At 35.5% G+C, this 22,739-nt stretch overlaps 1 long non-coding RNA gene across 1 annotated transcript in view; it reads left to right on the top strand.

The window, feature by feature from the left end:
- LOC145682026 (uncharacterized) overlaps positions 1-21,412 on the top strand; it is a 71,765-nt gene extending 50,353 nt beyond the window's left edge. The window contains exon 3 of the long non-coding RNA XR_014130881.1: positions 18,293-21,412. This is a non-coding gene — a long non-coding RNA (uncharacterized LOC145682026). The remainder of the gene's footprint in view (positions 1-18,292) is intronic.
- Positions 21,413-22,739: the final 1,327 nt, after the last annotated feature.

Here is a 22,739-nt window from a genome sequence, read left to right as displayed (position 1 = left end):
ACACTTCACACGAAACCTCGCGTTGAAGACTCCAACACTAATTCTAAAATATTCAAGCGACACCCATGATTTCACGCTTCACCGATTCATGGAGCACCTACAAACACCTCTTACTTCAGCGACAGGGGAATTTAAGGGGATGAGTCAGGGGCCAGCCCCGTAACCAGCCCAAAAACTTAGGGGGGGCCCGGCTGAAGTTAGGGGGGCCCGATCCAACCATATGATAGTTCATCACCATATTATAGTTCTTTTGCAAGGATACAGTAAAACTTTTAGGGGGCCAGCAAAAATTTAGGGGGGGGGCGGACCCCCTAGACACACTTGGATACGGGCCTGTCAGGGGCGTATCCAGGGCGGTGTTCTGGGAGAGGCGGTGGGTTCTAATACTGCTACTTAGAGCTATTTTTAAGAGCTCCAAATTCTGGGATGGGTTTTATTTATATATAAAATAAGAAAGTTTGCACTTCTGGGGGGGGGCGATCACAACGATCACTCCTCCCCCTGGATCCGCTCCTGGAACGAGTAGAACACCAGAATTCAATAGCAAATTTCGACTAGATAGAATCTGTAATATTTTCCATAATTATTTTTAATGACAATAGATAGTTTTGCTCAGCAAATAATTAGTGTTTATGTACTTAGAACCATCACATAAGCGAATGGAAATATTCTGCGTAATCACTTACCTGTGAAGTTTTTTTTTAGAGCTATACAAATAATTAGTGAAAATGTCCATAGTAATGTTAAAACTATTCTTCTGATAGTTGGATAAACTATTCTTCTGGTGGTCGTTAGATGGGAGCACAAATAACTTCTTTAATAATCTTCAATATTTTAAACCAGTGAAAAAAAGTATAACGTTGTTTTACGAAGTTGGAGGGAAAATATTTTTGTTCTTGACAAAAGACCCACACTTTTAAAATAATGTGAAAATTGTTCACAGTTTACACTAAGTATAACGGGGCTCGCTAGAACTATTTGTACAAAAGGGTATATATATATGTTTATAAACGTTACACGACATTAGTAATTAATACAATAATTCAGCCTTTTGTTGAGGAATACGGTTCGTGTTCCTTACTCAATGACTCTTTTTCAACAAACTCATACTTGTCGTTTAGCAAGATATACAATGTTACATTCTGCAAATCCCTTACAAGGGTCTGCCTTATCACCTTTGCTTCATCTTCTATATTTAGCAGATATGCCACCATTGCCGCCAAACACACACATTTTTTAGTATGCAGACGACACTGCATTTCTTACATTAGGACGGACTATTCATCGTATAAGTACTGAAATTAATGCAGCAATTCAAACTTTTCTCACCTGGTGTACGAAGTGGCGTCTGAAACTCAACCCAGATAAAACACAAGCAATAGTCTTTCTCCCGCAAAAACGCAGATCACGGGTACATCGAAATCCTTCACTACTGAATATCCAAGCGGATAACATGTGGGTTCATCCAGCTAAACATGTAACATATCCGAGAAATATTTTTGACCACCACCTCACTTGGCGCCCTCACCTTCAGAATGTAATACAGAAAGCGTATAATAGGATTAATTTCCTCAAACGCCTCACGGGTACTACTTGGGGACCACGAGCTAATACCGTTCTTAACACCTACAAAGTATTCTTACGACCAGTCCTGACCTACGGATTCACTGCATGGATAACCGCACTCCAGCGTCATTATGAAAAACTGAAAATACTAGAACGACATGCCATACGAATGGCCTACAGAATAAAACTTCCTAGTCCTACTCAAGATATATACGAAATTATGCCTTTTCCACATCTTCTGTTCCATCTTGAGCTTTACGGATGAAGTATATTACTAACCCGGCACCCCTTACTTCTCCTCACAATGCAAACAGATATCCCATTCAATCCACCTCGCAAACTACTGGATACACCTTTGTCGCTACTCTTTGCACTTTACCGCTATACCCTACCTCCAGATCATCCGGATTTAGACGCAGTGGCAGCTTTTTCATCATCCCTCGTTCCTCATTACATAGCACCTTCATTCTCTGCACAATAAGAACCTCATATCTTACCAGGGCACCGTTTGTCTTCACCACGTCCAAAGTTGAACAGAACATAACATTCATCTGTTACACTATCACGTATGTGTTGGGTTGTGACAGTACACTTCATGTTACTCTTTTCATTTACTTCTCCCATTTTTCTTTCTTTTTCTTTTTTTCTTTTTTTCTTTTTTTTTTTTACAATGATCAAATAAAATAGAACCTGAATAAAATGATGATTAAATCCCATTTAATGAAAATAAAATAGAACATCCTGCTCCTACTTTACGAACATCTCATAGCCCATCAAATTATAACTGAGCTCCAATGAATTATTTGCATAATCTCTTACCACACAGAAGGCGCAACCTTCTAACGGCTGCTGGCTTTTCGCTGGCATAGGAAAGAAAAAAAAACACGATTCCACTAATAAATACAATAATAGAGCTTCTTCTTGAGGAACACGTTACATGTTTCTTACCAGTGTTGCCAGAGCTACTGATTTTGCACTAGTGATGGGAATTCTGATTCCTTTCTGGTATTCGATTCCTTTGCATTCGTTGAGTGAAAGCAGGCACGTAGCCAGGATTTCGTAATAGGGGGGGTCCGAGACATGAAATACTGTGGTTCACACCAGAGTTCGATTATTCTAAACTAATTTACTAGTAACATATATTGGTTCGTTTAGTCAGGATTTCGTGATGAGGGGGGGGGGTATGATATGAAATATTGTGGTTATCACACCAGGGGCCTGATCAATTTAAACATTTTACTAGCAACATATATTGGTATGTAAAGACTTTAAAATTATGACATGTTAGTAAGGGCGCCTATTTCTCTGTAAATTTGGGGGGGTTCATCCAGATGCAGAAGGGATATATGAAGATTTTAGGACAAATTGCATTCAAATTATGTCAATACATTGTATATTCATAAATACAACAAGGGGGCCCACATGACCTTTGGGGGGCCGGCCCCCCTCGGCCCCCCAGGATCGGCGCCCATGCATGTTAGTAAGTATTTTAGTAACAAACTATGAAGAAATCTCGAATAAAAGAAAAAAATTTTAAAAATTTTACAATATCTACCTTCCTTCTTTTGTTCATCCAAATATAACAGTTTTCCTTTCATTATTCTCTCAACTATTTAAAAAAGTTAAAAAAGTATGTATCCAATAATGTCTTGTAAAATATTTTATAATATCTGCGTTCCTTTCTCTGTTGAATCAAATGTTAACAGAACTTGCTTTCCACATAACTTTTTTTTGTTTTATTATTCCGTCAATTACTGTCTGTTCCAAATGACAAGTTAAAGGAGCAGTAGAAAACCTTTTCTGAAATAACATGTCTGATACTGCAAGGATGCGATGACGAAAAATTATTTTTATTTTTAGCTTTATTTTTATCTTTATATTTTATCTTTATTTTTAACGCTGATTCTTCCTATTTCTTGTTTCTTTTTGTTTCGTTCTTCCTTAATTTTTTTATTTCTGGTCTCGAAGGGGGGGTCCGGACCCCCCGGACCCACCCCTTGGCTACATGCCTGGTGAAAGGAATCATAAAAAGTAACGACTACTTTCGTTACTTTGATTACAAGGACTCATATGTCCCTGTGAATCCCTGTACTCAGTTGCCTTTTGGTTTCTTTCCCTCAGTTCTGATTACCCGTACTCAAACACGTCTTCAAAAGCTTGTTCATCGTTTTCGTCAATGTATTGTTTGGCTTCGTAGTAGTTCGTATATCTTTGGCAACATACTATTCATAAAGCAATCAAGTATAATTCTGCTTCGGGTGAGTGAAAGGGAGAAAAGGAAAGAATATTTTTAGGCAACTGACTTTTAAAAGAAAATAGACCTCCTGTTTCATCCTCTTTAGAGGGAGTGACACCTGCGAGCGGAGGAAAATAGATGTTTTCTTTCTTCCTTCCTTAATGAACACCCAACGTAGAACTGCCATAAGTTTGATACTACTATTGTGAATAACTGCGGGGTGGCTAAATAAGACAAAGAATGAAGGGCTGTGTTTCACTGTATTTTAATATACCGTACTTTTTTTAAATAATATTGTTGGTTATTTACATGAATTTGAAGTGAATTAACATAATATCCTTCGAAAGTAAGAAAATATCGGGAAAATAGAATGAAATTTGAGATAAAAACTGTGGAACGCAAAACTTTCTGGCCTCCACTACAAATCAAGCCTTTACAAACAACAGCTACAAGCAGTGTGCGGACTGCTTGAAGAATACCGGGCACCCCCGGAAAAATTAAATTCTTTCGTCACTAAATAGAACTTGGGTTCTGTTCTTCCTAAATAAATTAATTCGCATAAAATTACTGACTACAAGTGACAAATTCGAAAAGGTTCAAAAATTTAAAGTACCGGTACTTTCTGCGCAAGAATTGTAAGAGTGGTCTCGCATAGAGTAGTCGCTAACACTCTCTCGCCTTTGGTGCGAGGGGTCCCGCGTTCTATTCCCGGTGGGGACACTCGGTCGAAAAAATGTAAAATCTTTCTGAGGCCAGCCATCCTGATCGGATTTTCCTGGGTTTTCCTCATTCACACCAGACAAATGCTGGGAGGGTATCTAATATATAGGTCCTAGGCCGCTTCCTTCCTTCTCTTTCGCCCGGTTAGCCGAGGACGTCATCTATAATACGTGACGGGCTGACGTAGCCATCTATGCTGAAAGCCCAGAAACCTAATTCCTAATCCTATAATCCTAAGGATGAAATAGAATCTTTGAGAGACGGTAATACGTTGAATCTCATGACATTTTAACATATTTTTTTTTCTTTTGTGTGTTAGTTTGTCAAGAATGAAAGCAAATACTGGAATGTGAATAACCATAAACATAGATAATGGTGTTATGCACCATAAAAGATGCAGAAAAGTAACCATTAGCTTTGATATCTGTAGACATTTGCAGTGTTAAAACAAATTACGATTCAAAAAATGTTTTCCTTTTTTTTAAAAAAAAGGAAATTTGAGGGAAAATGTAACGAAAATCCCTCTGTCACGGGAAAACTAAGAGGATTATGGAGAAAAACTGATTGCAGATTCAAATTCTACGTGTAAAGTTCTATTAGTGTCAGGTATTTTCTTCCGTGTGCCAGAGAAAAAGTATTTTTTTGTCAACTAGAGTTATTAATCGTAGGTGATTTTTGAAATTCAAAGAATAAGTGTTTTTCCTGCACTTAAATTTTCATTTTAAAGAAAAAAATCTTTTTTCCTTTTCAATACATAATTTCACAAATACTACAAAAGTGATATTGTGAACTTTTCAGACGCGATTTACAAATATTGTTGAATACTTGTAAGCTTACACGTACGAAATCTTATATTAAAATAAATTACAACATTTTGGTTTCCTTTTTCCTCGCATGCATATTTCAAGCGTACGTTTTGATTATTTTCCATTCTAATGAGGTGTATAATGGGTAGGTTTTGGTGCAGGTTGTCCCGGGATACAGGGCTGCAGAAAATTGATCCCAATCGGCACTCGAGCTCAGTACATTACATTTAGCGAAAAGTTATAAAACTCCGTTTATAGATCCAAAAGTCCCATTTTGCTTTATAATTTTCCACGTTATATTATTTACAAGTTATAGTAATAGTAATAAAAATATAAAATGATACTATTTGAGCTATCCTGTATATAAAATAGTTTGAAATTATTTCCTTAATCAGAAACAATTATATTTTGTTAACAGAAATGTAGAGTCTCCATCACGCCTTTGTCCCAGTAACTGTACTGAACCTAACGGTAGTAGAGAATCTTCGTTCTGCACACATTTTGTGTGGAATGCCTTGGAAGATGATTGCTCCTCTTTTGGTATTTTTCTTTCTTTCTTTCATTATTTTATTTACCGGTTTCGTTTACCAAAGCTTCTTTATATTCTCTTTGTTCGTGTGCTCCTGAGAGTCAAAAAGTCTGAAGAGAAACTTTTTGATCAACACCAAATCTTGTCGGGATGAAGAGGATCAAAAGTTGGAAACATGTAATTTTCAATTTTAGCGTTCTTTTCAGTGCCGATGCTATATGAGACGTGGACCTTGCAACGTTTTAATTTATTCCGTTTTTCTTTTTACTTCATTAATGTCACATATGTTTCCTGGTTCATTTCATACACTACAATTGACTAAATGATTTAATTTTAAGAGATTTAAATAAAAAGTATTTTTATTACTAAAGATAACGAATATATTTTAACAACTACAACAATTCCTTTATATATTAGCTATTATTTGTTCTTTTTTACGTATATCATATCCTTTTTCTTTTTTTTAAACTAGTGCTCATTTTCAGACACTTTTTACTTCGTTCGTGTTCTATAAATGACTTCCGAATAAAGCGAATTACAAAATTTATACTTAAAACATAATTTCGTAAAGAACCATGGATTTAATTTCAAACACGTCATATACTAAATTGATTGTTACATGTTACTTACATTTAGATCAAACCTCGTGTAACATCAGTTTACAATAAGTTACAAGAAAAATATATTACATTTTACAAAACGTATTTGATCTCATGTGTTATAACAAAATAAATACACTTTTTACATATAAGAGTTATTAATATAACACATTTTATTATTTCTTTATTATTCTCATTCTGTCAATACACTATTAAGTTATAGGGCCTATACCTTCGCACAAGATAAAGTACGTGTGTATTAATAATGACAAATATATGGAGTTTATTGGAGACAAATATATACAATTTGAGGGATATTAAGATGTTTCGACTTAATTAGTTGACGAAATAAATCACATAGCACGTACTTGTTCATTATCATAATTATAGATTAATATATGAGAATAATAATATTCGGAAACAAAAGATGACTACAACCATCACTCCTTTCCCAAATAGGAAAGCGAACATTGTGGTTGCATTTTAGTATCATACACCGACGCTTTGTTCAGATATTAATTCTGTTGTTTAATTATCTACAGTGAGCTCCAAAGTAAATACTAAAGACTGTAAACAGGTATCATATTGTATGAAAAAATGTCTGCCTTCCTTCCAAAACAAAAATATTTGCCTTGATATGACAGAAAATAATGTTAAATTCTTTTTGTAGTATTAAGTATTTAAAGCTTATTCAAAATGTCACTTGTTCTTCCATCTAACGACGATATATTAACTATTTGAAGAAATGTTCTCATGTCACAATTTCTCTTTGCAGCAGTAATTCATGTAGTCAGGGTGCCAAACGGAAGAAACACGGGTAACCTTTGTTTGTGGTATGGCAAAGGTTTTATGATTGGATTTGATAGTTTAGTATGTGTGGATTTCGAAACCGCTTGATGCCAGTTTGTCACCCGTGGCTAAATTAGCATATTGTAAATGTAAAACGATTTCTGTAAATAAGGTATCATTTTCTGTTTCTTCGGATCAAGGAACTCAAAAATGACTCCATTTCTTAAACGAAGCTAGAGAAATCTAAATATTCAAGATGGCTTCCAATAACTAACTAACAAACTGACTAACTCTATGGCCTACGGAACCCGGAGGTTCAATGCCGCATTCACAAAAGCTCTCCACTGACTTGTATCCTTAGCTAATTGCACCCAGTTTCTACTTTGTATGCCAACCTCTGCGAGATCCATCTTAATATTGTCCTCCCATCTGCGCCTAGGTCTTCCTAATGGTCGTTTTCCGATTGGTATTCCAGTCAAGACTTTGAAAGCGTTTCTACTTTCTTCTATTCTAGCTAAATGACCCGGCCACCTAAGTCTCCTACACTTGACGACGCTTACAATGTTGGGTAAGCAGTATAAATTATGTAGTTCCTCGTTATAAAGATTCCGCCATTCCCCATTCCCATTCCTCTTGGGTCCGAATATTCGTCGCAGAATCTTGTTCTCAAATACTTTCAGTCTATTTTCTTCCCTCAAAAAAGCGACCATGTTTCGCAGCCATACAGAACAACAGGTATGATTATCGTTTTGTATATTTTAAGCTTCAGATTCCTCGACAGAATTCTCGACGAGAAGAGATTTTGAACCGAATAGTAACACTAATTCCCTGCTTTCAGTCGACATTTAATTTCTTCGTGAATATGATTTTTCTCTGTTAATATTGATCCCAGATATTTGAAACTATCCACTTTATCAAAAGTATTGATTAATATTTTAACGCATCCATAATTTGCTATATTACGGTCCCGACGCACTTCCATATATTTAGTTTTCTCTACATTTACTTCTAAACCCATGTCCCTAAAAGCGTTTAATAACAGCTCTGCATTTCTTTCTATTGTTCTCATATCATCCTCTATTAAATTTATATCATCAGCGTACGCATAACCTGGTGAACACCGTTCAACTCTAGGCCCTGGTTACTATCTTTGATTTTCCTTATAGCGTATTCCAGAACAAAATTGAATAATAATGTCGACAACGCATCTCCTTGTTTCAGATCATCATCGACGTGAAAGCTCGTGGACAAAAATTTTCCTACTCGGACTTTACTTTGGGATTCATTTAAACATATAGTAATTAATCTAATTAGCTTTCTCGGAATTCCAGGTTATGGAAGAACGTTGTATAATGTTTCTCTCCTAACAGAGTCGTACACCTTTCTAAAATCAATAAGTAGTTGATGTATCGGGATATTGCATCCCCACTTTTTTTCGAGTATTTGGCGAATGGTAAATATTTGGTCGATAGTTGATCGATTTCGTCTAAACCCGCACTGATAATCTCCAATAATTTCATCTGCGTATGGGGTCAATCTTGCTAATGGAAAATTTGAAAGGATTTTATAAGATGCTGACCCAGGAGAAATGCCTCGATAATTATTACAGTCAGTTTTGTCGCCTTTCTTGTGAATTGGAACAATGTTTGATTCTTTCCAATCTTGTAGCCATTCTTCCTTGTTCCAGATAAGGATAATGTACCTTGTTCCACAATTTTAGCCTCCATCTAAAATTAACTCAGCCGTAATTTTATCTACACCCGGATATTTGTGTTTCTTTAATTTCTTTATAGCGGTTTCTAGTTCTATTCGCTTGGGTTCTGGAATATACGGTTCTGCGGTGTGTATCTCCTTTCTCCACGCATACTAGTTTTTGGTTGTGTGTTAAGCAATCGTCAAAGAAATCTTTCCATCTATTTAAGATGTTATCCATATCAGTGAAAACTGTACCGTCAGATTTCTTTAATATATAAGCACGAGGTTGATAGCCTTTCTTAAATTCGCTGATCCCCTTATACATGTCCCGGATGTTTTTATTTTTACTATTATCTTCAAGTTCCTTAATTTTAGCTTTCAAAAAATCGCGTTTCTTTGTTCTAAAAGTTTTGGAAGTTTCCCGCTTGATATCTGCGAAATTTTGTGTAGTTATTTCATTCGGCGTAATTTTGTCTGTTTTCTCTTCTCTGCTACTTTAATGCATTCCTGGTCGAACCGTGGTTTGTTCCTACGTATTTCCGCGTGTCCCAATTTTTCTTTTGCTGAAATTTTAACGCTATCTCTAATTTCAATCCAAGTATCTTGAATACTATCGCACTCCGAATCTTCTAAAAGCGAGAATCTATTCGAAACTTCAATCTGGTATTCATCTCTTACCTGGCTCTCTTCTAATTTCTTTAAATTAAATTTCTCCGTTTTCGGACACAGAATATTACCTTTATTCAACGATAATCTCTCTCGTATTATCGCTGCTACGAGGTAGTGATCAGTGTCACAATCAGCCCCTCTAAACGACCGACATCAATTATTCTAGATTGCCTTCTTCTATCTACTAAAACGTGATCAATTTGATTATGTGTTTTTCCGTCTGGTGATGTCCTATTACTACCCTTTGTCTTCATACTTTGGGGTCTGGATATGTTGCTACAACTGCAAGGCGTGGTGTCATACGCAATGTGCCGAAGAAGAACAAAGGAAAATGTTTACTTGTGGAGTTTTCACAGCAATCCAACAACGGCATGAAAGAAAAGTTCCAAGTTAGAAGTTTACTGTTTTCTGTTATGTAAACTGAAGTTTTCTTTTTTGTACTCTTTTCGTATACAATAGGCTAGGACTATAAACAAGGGTTATTTAACGATTTTTTTTGATTAAAAGAGAGCATTCGTGTTATTATTAACAGACCGTTCAAGAATGTTTAGTTTTGATGTGATTATTGTTACAAGAAGAAGGTATTAAAGACTCCTTATTTGTGTTGTGTTTTCTTAAAATACGTTGAAGAGAAACTTGTTGCTTCTTATATATAGACTAAGTATATGACTTTATGAGTATGTAAATCTATCGCTTACATCATCTACATTTCTGAAATATTATGTATACGAATTGTTTTCTATGTTTTAGTACGACTTTACAATTGTATGTGGTTTAATTCACTTAATACATGTGGCCCTATTCACCGTACGAACGGCCCTATTCACCCAGATATGTTAGGATCATCAGGGCCATTCGAGTATATGAGTATATATATATATTTGTAGCATTATACAATTTTTGAAAACATTAAATGAAATCCTTTAGTTTTACGTCCCGCGGTTATACCGGTTAGGGTAAAGGAGACGGTGATGGTGAGAAATGAATGAAATGGTTGAATGAAGAAAGTGGGAGGAAACGAAAGAACTCCGAGAAAACGCACGAACACGATTTTGTCCAACACAAAGTCCACACGGCGCGAGCTGGGATCGAGCCAGGCAACACAAGCAACTGAGGTGAACGCTCAACTACTGAGCCACCGCGCCCCCCTTATACAAATTTTGAAGAAAAAAATAAATTATGTTAACTTTGAAGTAGAGATATGGTATATTATAATTTTGTAAAAAAGTTCTTTATAGCAGTACAAGTCAATTTTCTTGAAAGTGACTATATTCACCCCAATCCACCCTACGAATGAAGGTGAAGGCCAAAATTCGTGGCACCATCCAGCTGTTGAATGAAAATGAAAACTAAAAACATAAAGTAAAATCTGAACAGTTCAGCGCCTCTTTCGAAATTTACAAATATTTGATTGTCAAGAAAATGAAATGAAATGAAATCTTTGAGATTTACGTCCCATGGCAATGCCGGCTAGACTAAAGGAGACGGTGAAGAAGAGAAATGAATGAAATGGTGGGATGAAGAAAGTGGTTGGAAACGGGAAAACTCCGAGGAAACCCCCACACACGGTGTTTGTTCACCACAAAGTTCACTTGGCGGGAGCTGGGATTGAATGTGTGACCCCAAGCACCAGAGGTGAACGCTCTATCACTGAACCGCCGCGTGGCTATGGAGACTAGATTGAACTCTCGAGCTCTGAGGAAGGCATCAGTTGCGGCTCACAGCAAACCTCTTTGCGTGGCTATGTAGACTGGATCGGACACAGAACCTTTATATTGCGGGAGTATGGCCGTTATAGCTGCTACACATTACTGGCGTCTCTTTATGCTGAATCATTAAGTCCAGACCTCGCTTTAGACGTTCAATCTTATCTATTCCGAAGTCTCGAGGCATTGAACGTAGTGGAGGAAAATTAAGTCTTCTCAATGATCGATTTGTGATGCCTGTTAACCAAGAACTCGTCGGAGAACCTGCAGCATCCTTGCTTGACCGTCAAAGAACAATCCCCATAACCTCAAAACCCGAAGTTTAAATACTTGTTTGCTGTTCTTGATTTTCAGTTCACAAGCTACTTTCTATGACTACATTATACTTGGGAAGTTTGTTTTCAGTTTATGTTCCGTGTCTTAATACAGCCACGAAAGCTTTCCCAATGGATTGTTGTTTTCTTATAGGGAAATACTTTGTTTAATTTTGGAATTAAAAGTTTTTATAAATTTTTCATTCTCCCAGTAATTTATCTTACTAATCCTAAGTGACCATTACATATGCATGAAGCATGTGTGTAAATAATCCCTGGTTTTATACCTTCTACCGTAATTAATGTTAGCCGTCTAATGGAAGAGTTCCCATACGTGCAATGTTTACCTTTTCTTAAATGACTTGTGGTGCTTTTGAAACACTGCTCCAGTTACACAGGAAAAGAAAGAATTGACTCGCACGAAGCACTTGGTTGCATTTCCAGGCAGCAAGGACTTACTGTAGCAGCAAACACCGAAGAGTTCCAAAAGGGTTCAACTGTTCTGCAAAATTTGTCTCAAGGACAGAAGTCAAGTGTATTTAATACACACACACACACGCACATATTCCATGATGCAACTGAAAAGATATTTCCGTCTTTGTTTCTACAGACAGCTACAACAGAAAGGATTTAATAGTAGTGTACACTCACGATCAAATATTGATGCATCTACATATTGTTTCATCATAACTTACAAACGAATTAACCAGTAGTTTGGATCAGCTTTTGTCACTTTTCACAAGAGGGCTCCACTTTCATTAGTTAGGATGTTCTAGAGACCACCACATTTTGATCCTTTTCAAAGGCAAATATATATCACACAAGTAGAACTTATAATAGTGTGATATTCGTACCTAATACGTCACTTACTCCATATGATAACCCTTAAACGGAAGCGAAATTTTATTTATTTATGGAAATAAATAGCTAGAGCAATTGTCTCGGCCTGGTTTGTTTTGGCGGTCAATCCGTTAGCATCCTAACGAGTAACGACGACTTCCATCCGTCCGTTAGCACACACGATAACCTTGAACCAATGCGATTTTTGAATTCTGCCTTTTTGTATGATTATCTAGGCCGAATTGATAAACAGAACCAATCTGCTAGCAACTTAAGAGGTACCGTTGACTTACAAGTACGTACGTCCGTTATACCACATAATAACCTTTAAAGGGAACAGAATTTTTCAATTAAGTTCTTTTTTTTTTTAATAAATAACTTAGATTATTATCTCGACCGAGTGCTTTATTGGAGTCAAACCATTAATGTTTTGAAAGGTACCGGTAGCTATGCGTATCCAGGTTTCTAGGATTGAAACAGAGGTAGTAGAAGTTACACTTCTCGCCATTAAATGACGGCAAACATCGTCTCGTGACTGACATCTGTTGGACAAAATTAAAGTTGAGTTGATTTTGAGTTTAACCTCCAGTTTAGCAGCGGCTATATGAGACGTGGACCTACTGATTAACGTGGAATCCGAACCACATGAGCTGCCACCAGGAATTGAACCCAGGTCTTGGAGAAAATTGCAGCTTGTAGTGCATGACTCTTGTTAGTCGCGATCAGAGCATATTTTATTTTTAAAATAATATTAGTTGAAACCCATTTAATTTGCTATTGGTATTATTAAAAGAACATACATATTTTTAAATAACAGAGCAGACAATTATGTATTTTATAATAATACATCTACGGACTGTTTGTGGTTTGCCGAAATTAGTTTGAGAAACACTTATTTATGCTATTGTATATGGCATTATTTACCTGTGCCGAAAAAAATGAATTAAAATCGACCCACTCATCCAAAATTACTAAAAAACAGAAATATGCCAGGCCGGTGGCCGAGCTTTTTTCATTCACTGATCTGATGAAAAATTGAGATATATAGCTCGTTCTTTGCCAGGGTTAATAAAATAGTAGATACTTTAACATCCTGTAGAATATTAATTGTTGGTGATTTTAATATTCCAACTATAATAGATTCAAGTTATATCTTATTACTCGGGGATTCAATATGTAAAACCTTTCAAATTTCTTGGCATTACACGATCTTCGCTCTATAAATGATGTAAAAAACAAAGATGATAAAACTCTTGATCTGGTTTTAACAAATATGAGTGAATCATGTAATGTATATACAAGCGATAATTCTATGGTATTTGCTGATATATTACATCCACCACTACAGCTTGATTTACAAATTAAAAATATGAGGCGGATTAAATTGAATGATAATATGTTAAAATACAATTATAGAAAAGCAGATTTTTATAATTTTTATAAAGATTTGCAAAAAGAAAGTTGGGGTGAATTATACACTTATAAAGAACCAAATGGTGCAATAAAATATTTTTATGAAATAATGTTTGATTATATCGATAGTCATGTACCGAAAGTGAAAAGCCATAAAAAGAATTTGTACCCGGTTTGGTTTACTTCTGAGATTATAAGTCTTTTGAAACATAAAGAATATTATAGGAAACGCAAACAACATTCACAGTATAACTTGGAAAGATTTTTAGACCTGCGCAGGAAATCTAAGAAGATGATTAAAAAAGCTTATTCTTTATACATTCAAAATATAGGGAATAATATTAATAGAGACACAAAACACTTCTGGAGTTTCATAAAAAATAAGAAAAGATGTTTACAAAATCCATCTACTATGTTATATAAGGGTGAGTTATTAAAAACAAATAAAAATATTGTTGAGGGTTTCACTCAATATTTTCATAGTGTGTATGATGAAAGATCTTCATTCTACAAATGGAGCACCTCGAATATTCCTTTAATACCTCACTGCCTGGTTATAGAAAAAGTGAGTGAGGAAGAATGTAAGGAAGCAATAAAGAAAACTCGATCAACAAGATCCAGTGGTCCAGATAATTTACCATCATATATTTTTAAGGGTTGTGTAGATGTTTTGGTAACTCCTCTTTGCTATATTTATAATCTCATTTTGGTTACTGGGTGTTTTCCTGAATGTTGGAAAATTAGTAAAGTGACTCCGATTTATAAATCTGGGAATCCAAAAGATATTACAAACTATAGGCCTATTTCATTAATATCGATGCCGTCTAAAATATTTGAACACATATTGTACAGTAAGATATTTAATCATGTAAAATCATACATAGTAGAGTGTCAACATGGTTTCTTACCGGGGAGATCCACTACTACGAATCTAACTAACCTTACGCAGTTTATTTTGGACTCCTTGAACGGAAACAGTTGTTCTATTGATGTAATATATACCGACTTTGCGAAGGCATTTGACAAATTAAATCATAATATATTGCTTAACAAATTAGCAAATTTGAGCTTATCAGAAGCGTTATTAATTCTAATTAAATCCTATTTAAGAGAACGTGTACAGTTTGTTACTTATAATGGGCTGAGTTCAGATAGATACGTGATTCATTCAGGAATACCTCAAGGGTCTAAACTGGGTCCACTCTTTTTCCTTTTGTTTATTAATGACTTGCTTGGCGTTATAAAATATTCCAAATGTCTGTTGTACGCGGATGACTTAAAAATATTTCGGGCAATAAATAATATTGTGGCAGTACCCGACTTTTATCAGAATTTCATGTATAATAATTTTATTTTATTGATCAATTTTTATTTATTTTATGGATATCGGGTTTTATAAAATAATGAGGTAAAGGTAAACAACTGTTAAGAATCGAGATTAACGCAAGCTGATGCAAATGTATTATTTAATTGTCAGCAAGATTCAGTAAACAAAAATGCACAATGGAGAGTCTGCGAATGCAGGAAGACAATGTATGTAATGCGTTAACTCCTACATAAACGACATTCTGTAAATCATGAAAAGTAATTGTAATCTGTTTGTGAACATTTCACACATTCACGGATATGAGGAAATTGCCTAGAATCGGGAAATCGGAGTGTGTCGAGTGTTGCAGTTTTTGAGTCTTGACACGAGGAAAGAATTTGTTTTTCCAAATGAAAGGAGGTCACACGTGCCGAACAGCCGACGACGCCAGAGAATTCCAGAACGGAGGAGTTGAACAAAACCAAGAGACAGGAGGTCTTCGGGAGAGAAAGTGAGAGATAGAGAACCAAGAGAGTGTCAGGTAGATAACCAGGAGTTCGAGACAGAGGAGTTCGAGTCAGAGAACCGTGTGTTCGATGGATATAGAAAACCGTGAGTTCTATTGAAAGAGAAGTCATCGCGATCTGGATGGAAGCATCAGCTTTTAGAGGAGCTCCAGTATTTTATTAAAGAAGTTTTACGATTCATCTAGAGCATTGGGAGTGAGACCAGACTCAATGCTAAGCAACAACGCCTGTCCATAGAGGTATCAACTTGGCGATACTGGATTCAACTCGTCAACACCGAGGTCATCAGCGAACGTCATCTGGAAGAGAACTGAAAGGTACGTGTTTCTCCTATTCAGGATTCAATTGCTCAATGCTCGATAGGCGATACTCGTCTGGCAAAGTTTCCGAATATCCGTAATAAAATTCACAACATCTACATTCATTACATTTTACTGAATAAGAAATACAGTTGTTATCTAGTCATTGAAGTCAATGTTTTATTACTAGAACTCAATCCTCAATTGGTATGTGTTAAATTTATAAACCTCTCGCATATGAATTTGAGAACTTGCCCACTCATTCTAGATGGTGAGTGAAGGCGCTCAGCTCAATTCAATTTTGCATCCCCAAATTAGGCACGAAGTGAGCTGGGTTGTCAATATGGAAGACGCAAAGAAATTGCAACAGGATCTTAACAGTTGTTACAAATGGAGTATTGATAATAAATTACAATTTAACGTTAAAAATGTTCTATTATTACTTTTTCACGACAGGGTAAACCAGCTCAATATAATTATAAAATTTACAATGAAATATTACAAAGATCAACACAAATTAAGGATTTGGGTGTTACTTTAGATACAAAATTAAAATTTAATCTACATATTGATAGAATTGTTAATGAATCCTATAAAGCTTTAGGATTCATAATTAGAAATTCAAAGGAATTAAACAATGCAGAAGTGTTAGTTAAATTATTTAATTCATTAGTCAGAAGTAAATTAGAGTACGCTTCATTAGTATGGTCCCCCTGTTATGATAAATAAGGAAAATTGAATCAATACAAAAAAGATTTTTAAGGTATTTATGGTACAAGAGATTCAAAATCTCTGCGTATGATATGAAAGTTAACTATAGTGCTATTCTAAGGGAATTTAATTGTACGTCTCTGGTGAAAAGGAGGTAAATAATGCAACATGTTTATCTGTTTAAAATTATTAATGGTATTATAGTTAATCAAGATTTTCTGGAAATGTTAAAATATAGCACTAGTAGATCTTTAAGAGTACGATTACCATTTGTTATACCTAAATCTAAAACAACCCCCCATAAAAATTCACCACTTGTGAGACTTTGTAAGAATCATAATGATATTATAAAATCTGGAATAATCGTGGATTTTACGATGTCTTTGGAAAAGTACATAAAATTGATTCAATTGTTTTTGAACCCTGCTTATGTAATGCAATGATTATGTTATTACATTCAAACAAGAGAAAAGTAGCCTGCATGAATGTTGCTATTTTAGACTTTTTTCTTTTTTTCTGTTCTTTTTCTAATATTTATTTTAATCTAATAGATTATTTAGCAATTTCACAATTGTATATTGAATTTGTATTCACCTGTTGTAATTGGAGCAATTGGCTCTGAAATAGGTGTGTGTTAAATAAATAAATAAATAAATAAACTGTGACATAAAAACGAATTTAACTTTGAAATCATAATATAGTAATAGAATACAATTTTCTTTGTGATTGTACATAAATTCCCGGAAAGATTCCCATTTTGGGAATCTTTGAGCGAATTTACCCATCACTAGCTCCACTCCACCAAGAACGTGCTCGACGAACCTCACTTCAGTGGGAGAGCGCTACAGTAAACGCATTGCGGAGTATGGCCATATATTGAAAATCCTTGTTTTTCTTCAAATATTTCACTAGTTTTGTTTAAAGGCAAGTTCAAACTTACTTCTAGGGTACGGTATTTTTGTAGTCAATATGTGTGAATAGTGAATTTAGAATAAACATAGGGTTAGTACTTTGTTATAATATTTACGAATGCCAGTCAAGAACAAAAAAAAATCAAGATGGCCTGATTTGGGGTAATAGCACTCATGAGCACAAGAGTGTGTGTGATTACCCCATTGAGTGAATAATTTAGAAGTAATATTCTAAACGTTAACCCTAGGAAGACGGAGGTATCATCTGTCGAAGGAGGGGAAGATCAAGTTTGCCCGCATTTGTAAAATCCATTTTGAATTCCCACAAATATTTTTTTTTAATTTTTTCATGACTTTTGCTAATAAATACGAGTTTTAAATTTATATTAAAAATTATTTAACACTTGCTTCGTCACTTTTGAACATATATGTTTAAATTTAATCTTCCTGTAGAGCCTCCTTGCTCATTGTTGCACGAAAAATAAAGAAATAATGGCTCTAAACCGTTAAACCAACTCGGAAAAGTATTATGCAATAACAATATTTTATGTTCAGTGTTTTATTTGCTCTTCTTAGAATGTCCAGTTGTTACAACACTGCTGCCATGTTATAAAGTGTATAAAGAAAGAAATTATTTTTAATTTCTTTATTTTCAGATAGGGCGAAATCTTCATCCAAGGATTACAGAAAAAGCAAAAACTAGACAGACGACCAACCAAAGGCGACATTAGACGCTGAGAAAGGGTGCAGAAAAATCCGAGAAGTTACCAGATCTTTTGGTACATATGAAGCTACTGTTAGAACAAGATTAAGAAAAGGATTTTTTGGTGGACCTAGAATGGGGAGAAAACGTATATTTACGCAGTAGCATGAAGGCGAAATCAAACTCCATATCATGACATTGTCGAACCTCTTCTATGGCATTGCTTTAATGGAGCTTCGTCGAATTGTTCTTCAATTTGCAACACTAAACAAGTTATCGAACAATTTTTGTACAAAAACTAAGATGGCTGGTAGAGATTGAGCTGAAGCATTTTTGAAACGCAATCCACAAGTAAGCATCAGAAAACCAGAAACAACTTCTCTACTGAGAATTACGGGCTTCAACAGAAACGCAGTGAACATTTTTTTTATACCTACAGAAAACTCATGGACAAACACCACTTCCTTCCTTCTAGGATTTTTAACATGGATGAAACGAGAATCACAGTAGTTCAAAAACCTCAGAGAATTCTTGTTCCTAGAGGACGAAAACAAATTGGAGTAGCAACAAGCCTAGAAAGAGGAAGAAATATTAAAGTAATCTGCGCAGTGAGTCCAACTGGAATTTACGTCCTTCGCTGTTTGTTTCTCGAGGACAAATGAATTACGAAAAGAAACGCGAATGACAACATGAATCATTATACACGTCTTCAAAAAATGGGTGGTCAAATTAAGACACTTTTATGTTCTGATTAAAACACTTTGTACAAATTACTAAACCATCTTTTCAGGATCCCATTTTTCTCATTATGGACAATCATCAAAGGCATACGTCACTTTCTCCGTATGAGTATGCGAAAGCATTATGGACAATCATGCTTTTGCTACCAGCACATTTTATGTAGTGCTAAATTGCACCCTTTAGATGCTTCAGTATTCAGTCTTCCCAAAGGTGCATGCAACGATGCTTGTTATTCATGCACCCACCGACATCCCTATGAACAAATTGAACTTGGTGACATTCTTAAAGATTTTAAAGTGGTGTTTGAGAAAGTGTGCAGCGTTTAAAATGCATCATCAGACCTTGAAAAGTATTTCCCTATGAATCTAGATTTTTTATAGATGCTGATTTTGCTGCAAGTGATCAGTGCTGTAGTCAGACTGAGGAAAATATGGACGAATACTTTGCTCATGATGCAATAGACTCGGCGAAACAAACATTTAGGGACGTTTCTGAACTTGCAGTCGCTGGGCCATCAAGAGAAGTCAGTAATTCCGAAGAATCCTCTGCTATATTCCCGTTACCAGCAATTTCTCCAGTTCCTAGGCAAAAACCATCGTCAATGAAGCAGAGAGGAAGGCACCAAAGCTCAGAAATTCTAACAGCAACGCGTCGTAAGGCTCTTCTCCAATAAAAAGGAGCGAAAAAAGCAAGTACGTTTAGGGAATATCATCATAAGGAAGGTTTAACAAAGAATTAAACTAAGAACTCAACCGCTGTGTGCTATTATCCACAACTACAAGGTCATTGCACGCAGTGTAAGGTTTCAAATTTCTATCTGCTATCTTATAACGGAGAGTAATTATACAACAGTTCAGAGTTATTTCATAGTATAGATATGTAGGTATGTAGGTATTCATTAGATTCCTTGGTGCTTTCTCATTTCTGTTCTCAGCAATTAAAAAAACGCGTGTCATTACCCCCTTTTCCCCTACTATATTACATAATTTCCATTTGCGAAATGTAACATAAATCCAAGATGGCTGAATTTAAGATGGCCGCCGCTGCCACCATAGACCCTTTAAGTTTCACCGACACTTATAGACACCCCATACCAAACGACATTACGATTCCTCACATCGTTCGACTTTTATATGGGTGTATCCAGGTTTCCTTTATCCTGTAGGCGTATATAGGGAAACTAAAAAAAATTCTTCGCAAAGAATTCGCAGAGGTTCCTTCTGAATTTCTGTTACATTTCACAATATACTTTTTACGGTAAAATAATCGAAATTAAAATGCTATCTTGTGGTCACATACAGAATAAAATTACAAGAGTTTACAATTATTACTGAAAGTTAATGCTGTCATCCATCTCGAACATGTTAAAAGCACATAAGTACTAATGTCTGAAAAGTTTCATTTCTTACCGATAGTATGAACCGCAAATTTCGATAGCGGCCCTCCAAGGGGATTTCTATACATAGTCGTTTTCTCAAGTTTAACAAAAAAAAAAAAATCCAAAATAAGCCTCTTGAGAACAGTTCTTTACGGAAAAGAAAAAATAATGATCGCTTTTAGCTGATGCAATTGTCTGTTCTAGCAGTTTTGAAAAATATTTATCGTAACATAACAATAAAAACTGCTTCCCTTATATGTAAAAATAAATAAATAAATAAATAATAAGCTTGGTAAGGCGAGTGTACGGGGCGCCAGAATCTCTAGCTACGCCTCTATCCCAACCCTCAAACGTCAAACATGCTGAGTCCTATGTATTTTTAACTTTTTTTTTATCAATGTGCATTTTATCTAAGAGACATTTTTCTTTTATCACATATTCTTTAACAAGGATAGGGTGTCGTGAAACCTGAGAAAGTCATGAGAATGAAAGAGAAAGGCATAGCGGGAAAGTGTTTTGTAACCCAAAATCTAGGCACTTTTCCTTTTCATTGCACCCCACGCTTCAAATGTAAGTTTGTTAACATCTAGAAAGATCTTTCAGCATTTTCTTCATTTTAGCAACGATTCCACTGCAATTTCAACACATATATTTAATTGAACAATGTGCTCGTGAATCCCTCAAGAATCTGTATATCATGCCTACTTATTTTCTGTGCTGCTATGAATAATGGCAACACTCTAACGTAGTACTCAATAGAGATGGGCAGATCGAGTCCAAGAATCGATTCGTTAATGTATTCGATTTTCTGTGCTCGGTTTCTCTGGAATCGATTCTGTATTCGGTTTTATTATTCTCATTCAGTGGTTTGCATTGATGATCCTACTTTCAGAAATTCATGTGTGCGCTTTCTGAATTCGATTCTGGATCGGTTCTGTATTCGGTTTTATTATATGCTCAATCACTGGATTACTTTTTTGCAGTGTATTCAACAAGCCGCGCACACAGAACACATTTGTGCTATTCATATACCAACTGATGGAAAACTACTCCTTACGCAGCGTAAAGAGCTTTGACTGAATTCGTTAAAGTACCGTACAGCGGCGTAGCGTAAGGGAACGCCGGTATGCCCTATTAATAAGAAAAAGTACGTATTTCATTATATATAAATTGTTTGCTTCTAATTATCACAATTATTTCCACTGCAATCTTCTGGCACGCTCTCTCGACTTACTTTGACAAGAGGAACCTACGCATGCGCGTCGCTCAGATGCACATTTTCTGTCTTTCCTCCTGTCGTATGCTATTTTCCTCGGGCTTCCAGGCCTACTGAAAGCATCAGGGTTTTCGTCTGCTTTCTGTTGAATGCGCATGCGCAATACTTCCCTTCTCACTCCTTCTCATCCCTTGCAACCCTAGATTTGCTTTAGATATACGCTTTCATATTCAAGTATTTCCAACTGTATATATTTTGAACTAAGCTATAGTTTCTGAACAGAACGTACGAGCCCTAATATAAAGGAAATAGAACAAAACGGAAATGGTTAGTTCAACACATTTTTGAAGCATGCCGGTTATGTAAATAATAGTATTAAAATAGTTATGCCTTAATCGTAACTAAATGCATCGTAATTGTAATCTTCATCGTAAAGGAGCTCACAGACACAGGCATAAATTTAAAGCATTCTGTAGAATTACGGTCACCGATCTGGTAGGACAAGAGAGCCACCACTCCCCGTCACTCGCAAAGATTGAGCCAGGGCCCTTCAGTCACTGGCACAAACCTCGGGGACCATAAGGGAAACATGTTCCCTACAATCTTGTCCACCCCCCCAATAATCCGATAAGAGATTGTGATGATGATGATTTCTGTCCGACTGCCACAAAGGAAACTGATGTCCTTTGACTTGTTTCATTTTTAAAAAAGAATCGTATTCTTTAATATTTCATTGTCATTAATTATTAGTAGTCTATTTTCAACTATTTGTTTAATTCCTGTAACAATTCCTATAATGCTATTGTGGTAATCATAATTTTGCTCAGATAAGAGTATTGTTGCGCCAAATATAGGCCTGATTGATTTTCTTTCATAGTTTTATGGAAGTCATTATTTGTATGGTTATAAAACAAATGTCCTAAAATTTTAATATGGATCATTGTGGATGCGTAAGTAGAAACATGTCAATTATTATTATGCATATATTCACATTTCAGAATATGCTCACGGCACTGAGTTGTAATAATGATATGTGCCACTATTTCATCTACATCATTTGGTATA

This window comes from Thermobia domestica, chromosome 3, assembly GCF_964235325.1.
Source record: "Thermobia domestica chromosome 3, izTheDome1.hap1.1, whole genome shotgun sequence".
Taxonomy (NCBI): domain Eukaryota; kingdom Metazoa; phylum Arthropoda; class Insecta; order Zygentoma; family Lepismatidae; genus Thermobia; species Thermobia domestica.
This window is presented reverse-complemented; position numbering and strand designations above follow the sequence as displayed.